Genomic DNA, 12,741 nt, shown 5'->3' on the forward strand with positions numbered 1-12,741 from the left:
TCACGGCTGCGGTGTGCTGCTGCTGCCGGGTCCGCACCTGTGCTGGGACACGGGCAGGCCTTTGGGTTTAAAATCACTGCTTGGGCAGCGTTCGTGGGCCCCAACAGCCGAATGACATTCAGAGCGCTTCCTGTTCCTCACAAGTTCCAAGCACGTATTACAGCATAAAGAATTATTTACTGTAGTGCCTTTCACAGCTACTGGCATCCCCTCTTCGGTAACACTGGCTTTAGACTTGCACACAAATAAAATTACTTAAATGTTTAAAACAACAACATAAACTTCTCCCCCACTAATTATTGAGGCAGAAAAAGGCAGGGAGGAAGGGTAACTCCTGAGCAACAGCTGAGTCGTGCTGCAATATCAAAACATCAGTGGTGTTAAACTAAATAAGGGGAACAGTCACGAAGTGAAAGGCCAGCCAGAGATCTGGAGGGGTTATCAGCCCTGAACTGAACAGGAGGCCCTGAGGCTGTTTAAGGATTAAGCTCAAATGATGGTGTTCTTTACACAAGAGTTTACATTGGGCCCTAGTCCAAGCAGGTCAATAGAGTGGGCTCCACTGGCCATCCCTTCCAGTGGCACAGCACGGCAGCTTCTGCCCAGGTCAGTGACCTGACTGCAGACATCGTTAACTGGGATACTACAGAACAAACACATTACTACTTGCATCTTATTTTGCATCTCCCTTTTCTGAGGGAGGATCTCCCTTTTTTTTAAAGAATAAAACATAGTTTGCATTATTTTCCCAAGGGAAGAAATCGAGAAAAAATGACAAGTTTGCGTGATTGAGGCAGACGAACGGGAACCGAGGCATGGCAGGCATTTGACCCATTTAATTTGAGTTCTCACCAAAGTGAAAGGGACTTCAGCCAGCAGGGAAGGCAATGCTCTCTGCAGGTTGTTCTCCTGCCACAATGACATACCAATGGGGCACGGTCTCTGTATGTGGATACACCCGCCATTGAGGACACCGTCCCATTAAAATCCTGCCTACCTCTACAGTAAAGGCTTCTCCTGAAGGAGGTAGGAGACAAAGCTGAATTTCGTAGGGGAAATTACCTGGGGCAGGAGAAGGCTTGTTTATCATCTGTCTCTGGAAGGATTTTTAGAACTTGCCATCTCTCAGAATCTCCCCCACGGCTAATTAACCACAAAGAGAAACCACGTCTGAGACTAGGAGTGCATGCCTCTGATAATCTAGCAGAATTCAGAGACAGACAATTGTCAGCTCATATAGTGGGGGTTTTATTACAAAATGTTACTGTAATAAACCAGATCTAAGCTCCAAACAAAATTATTTAATTTTGATGGAGACTCTTTTGGCAAATTACTATAGAAGCTTTTAGGGACAACAAGTAATTCAAATAATTTGCAAGTCACTGTTTGACAACTAAAAAGCAGATCTTTGTAGTCACAGACTACATTTAGTGGAGCCTTAAAAGCAGTTTTTCTCTAGACTCTGATAACTCACTGTTGCCCACCACACTAAGAATGTGACCATCTTCTGCAGCCTCTCTTGGAGCTGTGTTTTTCCTTTTCTTGTAGCCATGTTTTTAAGGACTTGGATTGTGATCATCCCCTTTCCTTCTACTTGGTTTCAGAAGTGCCAGGGACATTTACTAAATAAAATTTTTTAAAAATTAAATATTTTTTAAATGCTCTCTGAATAGAGGAATTAAGACCAAATACATAACATTTCTTTGTAGGCTGCATAACCTGGTATGTGAACAAGAAGTTACAGTTGAGGACCAGAGTATAGAATACAACTAATAAAGAGTGATGTACAGTGTTTTTATACATATATATATAAAAATAGTTTCTTACCGTGTTTAAAAGCCCAATCCATCCCCAACTGAGTGTGGTGAGGTGAGCACTGTGAGAAGCCTGAGCACAGAACAGCATTATTCCAGCCTGACAAGCTACTTTAGCCTGGGCAGAACTGAACATAGTAGGGCTCTGCATGGTTATTTCTTTCAGCAAGGCTGTGTATAAACATCTGGATTACAGCCTGTTACAAATTACTACACTTTCTCAGAGAGTTCTTTCATCTATTAAAACAAGGATTAGGAAAAATGGAGAAACTGCTGCCCTGCTCACAACCTGTCCTAATGTATCTTTATTGCAAATATTTCTAGTCAAAGCAGTCTTCAGAGAAAAGGAAATGTAGCTGTAAGTTGCTTGAAGTATAAAGCTTTTTTAAAAAATACTTGCTAGTATGAAATAGCAACTAAAAAGCTGAGTCAGAATTAAAATCCATTCAAATTAATTGAAATACCTCTTCTTCAAAAACCTCAAGCTCTGAATGACAGTAAAATGTGATATATAAATGTGATATACCAAAAAACAATCTTTTTCTCTTAGCTAATTGTCTTGGGGTGACTTTGTGATGTGTATCCCCTATCACTGCCCCATGGCCAGAAATTAATCTTGTGCCTTTCTGTGCCTTTAAACTGAGCCTGAGAGGGGGGAGAAAAACCTGAGCAAACTTCTTCAAAGCAGTTTGCAGCTTGTTCAAGGTCACACATTGACAGAGACTTTTTTTTCAGCTGTGGCAGCAGAGCGAGAGTGGGGAAAGCACCCTGCTTGCTTTCGGCCAGTTTTTCAGCTCCTTTTTCTTTCTCCGGAGAGAGACGGAGAGTTGAACTTTTGTTTTTCCTGGGACTTTGCTGGACAGTTTCAACATCAGAATACATTGGGAGGAATTTTCACTGAGGCCTTGACCCTGGAGGTGGGCCCACCACCCCATCCCAGCTCCAAGGAGGGAGAGAGAGAGATCTACAGAAGGACTCTGAAATTTTCCCAGGTTTCTCTCCGCAGACCAAGTGGTTTTATCATTTAGCATTATTATCCTTTTCCTGTGTGTTTGTTAAATAAATAGTTTTTATCTCTCTCACTTTCCTTTGAGGAAAATTTATTTTTTCCCGAACCCGAATAAATATGTACATGACCACTGGATATTAGAAAAATCAGAATTAATGCTTTATATATATATATATATGAATATATATATATAAATGAATATAAATCATACATAAACATGCCATATAAAAACCTCTGTACTATAAACACACACCTGGGTTAACTTATCCATGCCTATGGGCTTCTGTGGGATTTTGGTTCAATGCATATGTTACTTTATAAAGATTTTGATTTGTGTTCCCCATACAACTTTACCATATATAATGGTGAGAATGCTTGCCAAAAATAGTTACAAATGCTTAATGGCTTAAAAAACAAATAAGCAACTTTAACGTCTAAAAGAAAGCACCAAATAAACTGAAAAATTAAAGCAAAGTAGTTATCTTTTAAAATTAAAATAAACAAAATTAATTACAACTACCTGCTAGGACTGCACACAGCTAAGCATAGTCGACTTTACTTGAAAAGGACAAGGTGGTGTCAGCTGACTCCATCATTTGTTCATTAAGTTAGAGGGGAAATAAAGCAAATATGGTTTCTAGGAGCTTAAATTTTCATGTTTAGAAAAACTTAATGGTTTCTTTAGTAAGCTGGAACTGTACTTTGAAATCAAGAATTTCTGGCTGATACAAAATATTCTGTCCTTTTGCAGCTTTTAACTCTGAGCCAAAAGAAAAAAAAAAAAAAAAGGCATCATTTACATCAGTCAGATTAGAAAGATAAATTGAAGGTGAGATTTATGCTGCTAGGACTTGCTCCAGAATACTATGAAGTCAAGAGAAAAGCTTTCCTGTTCACGAGACCTTTAATATATTTTGGATAACATGAAAACTACTTTTTTTTAAGTCAATCCTTTGCTAGTAGGAGAGACACTGCATTAAGACAACTATGACATTCATATCTTCCTCTTGAGGTTCTTTACAGCACAACAGTTTGTACATATCCCAGGGTAAATCTGGGAGGACTTTAAGTCAGTATGAGGAACAGTGTGACTTTTCCTTACTTCTTCAAAGACTAAAAGCACTTATGTTACCAGTTAGGGAAAAATCCCAGCAGAGGAACTGAGAAACAGTCACCAAGTGAATCAGCAAATCATACACAGCTGCGGCAATGTTAATGGTAACCAAGGGCAAAACATTCACAGCCAGCAAGACAACCAGTGCAGTGGTCTGTCCTGTTTGGCAGGGAAGCAGAGTATTCTCTTCCTCTGAATTTTAATCTAACACTTTTAGAAGCATTACATTCATTAGCAAAGGGACAGCAATGCACAAAACCAAAGACAGAAACTGTGTATGCTGTGACTATCTTTACTGTGTGTGTATACACCAATTTTTTCCCTACTGGATAGGCTTTTCTTTTTTTCCCTTAAATTCAGATTTGTCTTTGCATGGTGTCTGCTGACACAGTATTCAACCTTTCCTCACCTCAAGACCTTTGAACCCACTGGCAGATATTAAATTTGATGGGCACAAATATTAAATTCCTACAATGTAGTGTGGACATCAGTGGCTGGTGCAGAAAAGAAAGGCAAGACAGTGCCCTCCGTGGGAGGAAAGTCCAGGGCAGGAATTCCACAGCATCTAGTGTCCATTTGTCCAGTGAATCACTTTTTGTGCCTGAGCAGCAGTGCAGAACTTGGGTGCAGGTAAGAGAATAGAGGAGGGAACTGGAAAAAATGGAGGGGGAACAGGTGAGGCATTTAAAGTGGTGACACAAGGGAGTTCATTTTAAAAATGCAAATACACAAACCCATAGGAAATAACAGCTTCATTGGTTTTGGTGTCCGTAGTGTAAATGTTTAAGTTGGGCTGTGGACAACACTGACTCCATGACACACAAAAATATGATGTCCTTGACCCTCCAGACTGGGAAGTGTGCAAAGCACTGCTGACCCTGTAGTCCAGGCAGGAACTAGAGACAATTTATGCAATTTATCCACTGAACCTGCAATGAATTCTGCATTGGCCTGTCTTCACAGAGGGAAGAAAGCTTAACTGGCCAGAGCTTAGAGATGAGTCCACTTAGACCCTCTGGGGTCCCCAGTGGGGGGTCCCCAGAAAAAATCCAACTTGTAAAACTTCAAAAGACAGCTCCCACAGGCTCATACATCTTATTCTAAATAAGCACTAGAAATGTTAAAATTAAAATGCAAAATGAGTAGGGCAGGCAAAGCACTTAAAAATATGACTTATCCTCCCACCTCCTCTGCCCACTATGTCCTGCACAATGAGTCTGTACTTCTACATTATTTTAGTAACACAAATTTATGTTTTTTATGCTGTTCTCTGAGCGTACCAAGTACCTGCTGAGCCTCATGTGTTTGATGATTGCAGGTATGTGACCAAGGACAGCAAACTGACCACTTCTCTCTGATCCCTAAGAACTTCTTTCTGTCCCCTCTGAGAGCAAGGGGTTGAGCAAATACCAGCATTCAAGTAGGAAATTCTTTACTATTATTGTCCTTTACATCCACAAAAGAAATTCATATAGGGTCAGATATCCCTGCTTTCCTAATTACTAGTCAATGACTTGAGGTCAATGGGAATTTGAGTTCTCAGCTTTTAAAAAAATTAAATTTCTGACAATAGCTTGTAAAGGAAATGCCATACTACTGCAGGGCAAAATATTCCCTCACCAAAAGTAATTTTGAGGTTCCATATTCTACATATTGAAAGACTATTAAAAAAAAGGACTTTTGATTTCATACAGCACTAAATATTCTTCCCTTTTAATACAAGGACTAGCTCTCACAATTTATATGGCAAAAAAAAAAAAAGGTGATAACTCAGACCACTTTTCACCGGAACTGGTTTTTGTTTGTTTTAATCAGATGCAAGTGCAGTCATATAGTCTTATCTCCCTGGTTAAATTCAGATCTTCTACAATGTAGAAGATTTGTCAACCTAAACCAAGACTAATGCATTTTTGTTCAGTACCTGTAAGTTTAAGTGACATAAGCAGTGAAATAATCTTTTGTACTGAGGAACACATTGAACCACATTCGGACCAAGGCTAGCTGCTGACTTCAGAGGCCTCACATCTAACTCTCTCTAGAGCTGAATTTGCCTCGTTATAAATAAAAGCAGTAAATGTCACTTTCCATACAGAAGGCAGTCACAGTTAGCCAAATCCTCTAGCTTCTTTCCCCAGAAAGCATACTGATCTTTTTAGTCCGTATTTCCTCTCAGGACCTCCAACAAACTGATGGGTTGAGCTCTTAATTTCTTGGTAAATAGGAGAACATCCAAGTGATACTGGTAGTTGAATTTAGTTTCTAGGTGAATTTCAAACAGTTCCTTCCCCTCAAAGTGTGAAAACATTGAGCAATTTACTGATGCCCTTCTCCAACTCTTGAAAGGATATCCTCACTGTAAAGAATAAAGGACCTGAGTACTTAAGTCAGTAGGAGGATTGCCACAGACTTCAATTACACTGGGACTTGAAACAATATCTCTGATCAAACCTGACTGTGAAATAAATAGAAATTTCTTTGACAAATTGAAGGACTCAGCTATTGAAAATGTGCTTAGGACAGGTAAACTATGTTGCCAGTCATGCCATGGAATAGTAATAGCAGATTTAATGTTCTCTGATCGTATTAGAGGACAAAGTTATGTATTTTTTTCAATTTTTGTATTCTCTTTTCTGGTTGGAAAGAAAAAATCTTTAATAACATGCAAGAAATATTTTAGATATTTTCTTTTTAGGGTTATCAGTGCAATGTGAGATAAAGTACTTTACTTCATATAAAGGTACAAATTGTTTCAGAAATATTGTACACAGCTATTTACTTGTTTCCTACAATATCCCAGTTATCACAATGTATCTAAGACAGCATATTGTAGTATTCTCAGTGGAAAGCTTCAGAACATCTGTTTATTTCAGAGTCTGAACTTGAAGATAAAAATAAGACAAACAAAATCTCAGAAGATATTAATAGTTACGTACTTACAGAGCTCATTAATAAATTCATTGGATTCTTCCACAGGAAGTTTCTCTTCCAAACCTGGAAACAAAGTTATCGACAGTGAAAAAAACCAACATATGTTTAGTTTTCAACAGAATGCTAATTTAGATTTGAAGGACCTGATTCTGCAGTGTGTACTGGCTAAAGTTCTATTACAACAACTGGGGACAGGCTTCAGGCAAAGATCAGGTCCTACATTAGTGGTATGATATTGTGTTTGACAAGGATTGAGAATGGATAGCTTATGTTAAGCCATGATATAGCTACTGTGATATAGCCTGGTTTCAGGAAGCAGCTCCTCTTTAAGGCAGAAACATGTCTTTGAGAAAGTTTGTTCCTTCCATTTAATGTCTTATTTTATCCACACCTTTCTCAGTCTCTAACAGAATTATATAATCAGGTATAAGAAAATGGACCTCAGCTATACATATATGGCTGGGGGAATAACACCACTCCCAGGTATCAGGTTTCAGTGCAGGACAACTCCTCGTTCTCCTGAAGTCTGTTTGGAAGTGTTGGCAGGATCTAAACGACCTTACAAAGGAATTACTCAAACAGAAACAAAGGGATATTCAACTGTTTCTCAGTTTTGATTTTTTCACTGCCTTATTAGACAAGGTCGAGCTTTCAACCATATGCTACAACACCTCACTAAATTGAAGGTGTTTTGGAGGCAAAGCGGAAAAAGGGAGCAAACTTGACGAATGCTATCAAGTCAGAGTACACAAGTACTGCCAGAAAAATTGTGGTGTAAAAGTGATACATTCTGATTTAGTGTCTCTACAGTGTATAAAAGTGTAACTGCCTCTTGTGTTTTAGCTTTGCAGTAAGGAACAGCAAAGTGCCTCCTTCTCACATCATTGAGCTGAGACCTCCCAGGGACGGGGCTGGACGTCGCTCTCTGCTTGGCACCATGACCAAAAGCACCACCTGATTCCACCTGGCTGTTCCCCCCTACTGCACAAAGAGCACGGCTTCCTCTGCAGTGGTTAATAAAGCATTTCAAACTGAGCACTTCTACTCTAGGAGACAGCCGGAATCTCAATCCACCTCTAAATTTTTCAGTGAAGCTTTTACAGTATTTCCATTGTCTTAGTCTCTTGCAGATTGTGATCTATTTATAACAGCTCAGCTATTTCTAAACCTCAAGTAGACAGAAAATTGATGCGTCATGGCAAGGATATGACTTTGAAATGGCTGGGTGGGAAAAGAAAAAAAAATTCAAAACACAGGAAGGTGACAAAAGTAGAAAAAAATAGTCTTTGTCTATGTAACACTATTAACATTCCTTACCTTTTTTCTCTGTCATATCTCCTGACTTCCTAAATCAGCACATCCACTATGAATTCTAAGTACCTGTGCTTTTTAAAGTCATTTACTAATTCCTTTTCTTCTTTCCCCTCTCTTCCCCTATAAATAGCTCTATAAATAGTTCAGTAAAGGCCTGTTGCCTGCAGAGTTGGACAATTTTATCTGCTTTTAGGATGCACAACCTCGCTCCCTGAGCATTTCTTGTATTGCTACAGCATGCTGTTAACTGTTTATTACCAGAAGGTTCAAAACTGTCAAAGCACCTATGAGGGAGGAAAAAAAAAAATTGTATGTGCAAAACCAATTGGAAAGTTAGAAATAATTCTATTTTAGCATTATATATGGATTTTTTTTTTCACATGTAGAGAAATTCAGACATAGATTTTGCAAGAATTACAGGAAAAAAATTGGGATGTCCTCCTCCTTTCAAAAAGAATATGATAGTGTTAGAAAAGGTTCTAAGAAGGATGCTTGGACTGAATTCTCTGCCTGGAACAGCCTAGTATTCACCAGTCAGGAAAAGTGGCTAATTAGCAGGGATAAAGCAGATCTAAAAAGTCCTGAATTGGAGAAAGCAAGTTCATTTACTCTTTCTTCTCATACATGGAATATGAAACATCAAATGAAGCTATGAGGAGACCTGTCCAAAACTTGCAAAGAGACTGAGGATGCTAAACGTTTGTCAAGTGCCAGCAAAGGAACATGCACAGAAGAGAAATCCCCATGTTACTGGATTTTTTGTTTCCAAGACCTGTAATCTTCTAGGGAACAACGAAAAGATACTAGAATAACAATAAATTAATAGTTCTCAAAAATTTTGTATGACAATTTATTTTCCCTTCAGTTTTTCAAAATATCTTGCATTCTTGTAATTAAACATTTCAGGGTTTTGCAGCTCCCCTTTGGGCCAGTGGTGGTTTCATGAGCACTCCAGTTCCCTGGGCCACCATGTAGTAAGTGTTACTAATCCTCATATTTTGCCTCAAAAATAGTTTACAGATGTGCTCAGTTGGGAAAGAATTTTTCCTATTCCAGAATGGCAGAGCCATTCTAATGTATTTAAAGCAGCAGCATTTCCTACATGGGTGACAGAAGAAGCCAGAGCAAGCTATCAGCAGCTGGTCCCTCCTTGTCATCAGCTATATCTAAGTCAGAAAAGCAGTAGTCAAATGTTCCTCGTGTCTTCCATAGCCTTGGCCACTGACAGCAGGAACAGCGGGGAATGTTAAGGAAAGCCTAAGGTCTCAGTTTCTTCTTTCTTTGTGGCATGTGTGCTGAATAATATAACTACAGAGAAAGCAAATGCCATCAGCTCTGAACTGTAGGGGGGTTTTGGTGTTCAGGTTGAAGTGGAATAAAAAAGTTAAACAATTAAACTAAACACTATGGAGTACGATCGTGAATCAGCCCTCCTGATGCCTAAAACCCCTTCAGACAGCACTCTCAGAAGTAAGACTTCTAATTTTGAAAGTTCTCCAGTAAACTGTGTTATTTATAATTTTCATTGGCAACAATGAAAATGTGGATAGACACTAATGTACATGACACATAGGTTGTCTGTCTACCTCGTATGTCTCACTTTCTAAATTAGTAACTTAAGCACAAACTACCATTCCAAATAGTAATACTGGAAAAGAATTTCGAAGACTTCAAACTGCAATATATTTTAAATTTTGACGCAACAGCACCAAATTTTAAGTCAGTGCAGTATCACTAAAATAGATTGCAGTAATTAGTCTACAAAACCTGTCTTATCTTACTCATCTTTAGATTTATAAGCTAAACAAAACTGGTAAACCTTTGGACTTGAGCAGGGTGGGGTGATCCTGCAACAACAGTGGCTGAACAAATGTACACAGTTTATATAGAAAAAGTGCAAGAGGAGGAAATGGATATTGGAAGGGTGGTTACTAATTAACCCAGGCCTATCCTGGAAAGGGAGACAGAAAGTGAACTGAACTACAGTTTCAATTTGGCTACTTCCTGAGCTAAAGCTCTTTTAAAACATAGCAGAGCTATAGCTTTTTTTCTGCGAGAAGTATATAGTGCTCACGTTCTACATACTAGATAGGTGTGAAAGATTGTAACAGATCTGCAACAGTTCCTCCTCTTAAACAGGAAAAGCGAAGGTTACACGGTGGGGGTCACTGCAGTCTTTGGCAACAAGGTACCAGGTGTTGAAGTCCCATCTTGAAGGGAGAATGTTTTCCTTCACCTTCCAGAATTAGCGCACATATTCCGGAGAGAACTGCTCTGGTTGTTACTATGCAGTGACAAAGTCACAACTCGTTGTTGCAGTCATTCTGTGGTGAGTAATTATGGTACCTACAAGCATCAAGACTGATGCTTGACTGACTGATCAAGACTGACTGTGAATAACTAACAAAAGCAAATGAGTTCCTGGGAAACAGACAGATGATTGCAAATACCCTACAGCCTCCTGAAATGACATACTGGAGAACATGACAGAGTTTGGGGCTTCTTACTTCTGTAAATATAAATACTAGGCTTTTTTTACTTAAAAAGTAAAGAAGGTGGGAAACTCTTAGATAGGTGGGAAATTTCCTCAGAAGAAAAGATAAATTGAAAGACTCCTGGGGAAAGGAGTGTGGCTGAGTGAGTGCATTTTAATACATGGAGGATTTGTTTATCCTGTGCTAAAAAAATAGGCTCATTTCCTTCTGCAGAACTGGGTATCGGCTGACAGGTGGCAGAGTTACAGGCTCACGTGTGAAGCAATGGTCAAACTATTTGCTTGGAAAGAAAAAGCATGCATCCCTTGTAACATAGAGAAGACCCTTTTAAATATCAGTTTATAACAGTTCACAGAACAGTTTTCTTTAAGAAATAACTGGAGAATATATTCCATGTGTTGACTTGTAAAGCAACACAGAAATTCAAAGCATCTGAACCTTCTTCCTCTAGATCCCATAATCATGGGCCATTGTGCTATGTGGCTTTTTCTGGTACATGCACTGCAAACATAAACTATTTTTTAGCTCACTAATAGGAACAATGACAAGATGCCATTTGTTATCACCACTGTATGGTGTCCTACTGTTTCAACTAAAAGGTTAATGTTGATACTACAATGAAACAGATTACTTTCTTTACTTCATAGAAGTGAAAACTAAAATAGAAGAGTGAAAAAGCCACAAAGTTTTTTCTCATTGCCTGCTTCTTCTGACTATTTGAAATATGCTGAAAATTGTATGTTGCTGTTGTAATTCAGATGTCAGAGAGCTGTACCTGCAAAATTCAGCTGTCTCTTACTAGGATGGTAACTGGTCAATGGTGAATGTTCCAAAAGGCTCACAAAAGCTAAGGGATGCTAGTGGTGACACAGGAAAGGGAATGCACAGATCAAATGTGTTTCATGATTCTCCTGCTCAGTCATGGGGAAAAAAAAATCCATTAACATTTCAAAATTAAAAAGAATTTCTCTCTCTTTCTTTTCTTTTTTTTTTTTTTACATAGTCTCTGCTTTCTTTTATTTAAATTTAGCATAAAACAAACAAAAGATGTTTGTTCTTAGTGCTGACCAGAACTTTCTCTTCTTTATTTTTTTAGGCTACAAATGCCAATAAAATCACTTTTCACAGTGTCTTAAATTTACAGAATAATGTCCCAGACTAATTCTACATGGTGCAACATCTCTTAGGCAGAAGCCCAGCCTTTAATTACATGCTTTAATTTTTTGACAAGTCCCAGACTGAAACCCTGCTGTTAACTCCTGCAGTTAACTGTACAATAAAGCATCTTCTCTCTCCTAGAGCCTGAAGAAGTGCTCTTAGCAACTGCTCTGTAAGGGAGTGCCTGCATTTTTCTTGGCAGACAGAGGTGTGTCAAAGTATGACTCAATCACCTTGAGTTCCATGTTATTTCTGAAATAATTATATATATTCCCATACAGGGTACTTAGCAGCATGAAGCTCTGCCCCAGCATGCTATTGCAGAGACACAGAGAGATGGACTGTCTGGGTCTGGACAGGAGAACCAGTGGCATCACGAAATCCATGGAGCAGATGCAAGACTGAGATTACAGAGAGGAGCTAGTGATACTAGAGACCATGGATTTCCTTTGGAACAATTTAAATCTATGTTGTGCCTTGCCACAGCTGCCACTGCCTTTCTTCACTGAGCAGTATATCCCTAGGGAAGCCTATCCACTCAATAAGTGCTCAAGGAACCGAGTACTGTCCCTGTCACTGCCATTGCAAGTTTGTTTATGATCCAGGGTGACCATATTTCTTTCCTGAAAAAAACAAAAAAAATCAAAACAAACACTTCCCCTTCTGACATGCTACACATCCTTCTGCCAGGTTAATCATTATACACAGAGCTGATAAATTGAGTTGCATTGAAACTCATGATTACCTCATACTGGATGCTAATAATTTCTACTTTGAACAGAATATATCTGCAGCAGTGAGTGATATATGCTTATTTAATAGTTTAAAGGCCTCTGTTTATTCTACTGACCTATTTTCCCCCTCATTTTTAAGTTCTCCAATCTGCTCTGCTGTCCTTTGCATCATTTG

The 12,741-nt window shown here is 38.8% G+C and overlaps 1 protein-coding gene across 4 annotated transcripts in view; it reads right to left on the reverse strand.

Annotated features, from left to right (window-relative positions):
- MFSD6 (major facilitator superfamily domain containing 6) overlaps positions 1-12,741 on the reverse strand; it is a 47,155-nt gene that overhangs the window by 27,865 nt on the left and 6,549 nt on the right. For all 4 annotated transcript variants that reach the window (XM_008630123.2, XM_017728806.1, XM_017728797.1 and 1 more), the window contains exon 3: positions 6,875-6,928. The gene's annotated coding sequence lies outside the window, so the exon portion shown is untranslated. The remainder of the gene's footprint in view (positions 1-6,874; positions 6,929-12,741) is intronic.

The sequence above is a fragment of the Corvus brachyrhynchos genome, unplaced genomic scaffold, assembly GCF_000691975.1.
Source record: "Corvus brachyrhynchos isolate BGI_N302 unplaced genomic scaffold, ASM69197v1 scaffold370, whole genome shotgun sequence".
Taxonomy (NCBI): Eukaryota; Metazoa; Chordata; class Aves; order Passeriformes; family Corvidae; genus Corvus; species Corvus brachyrhynchos.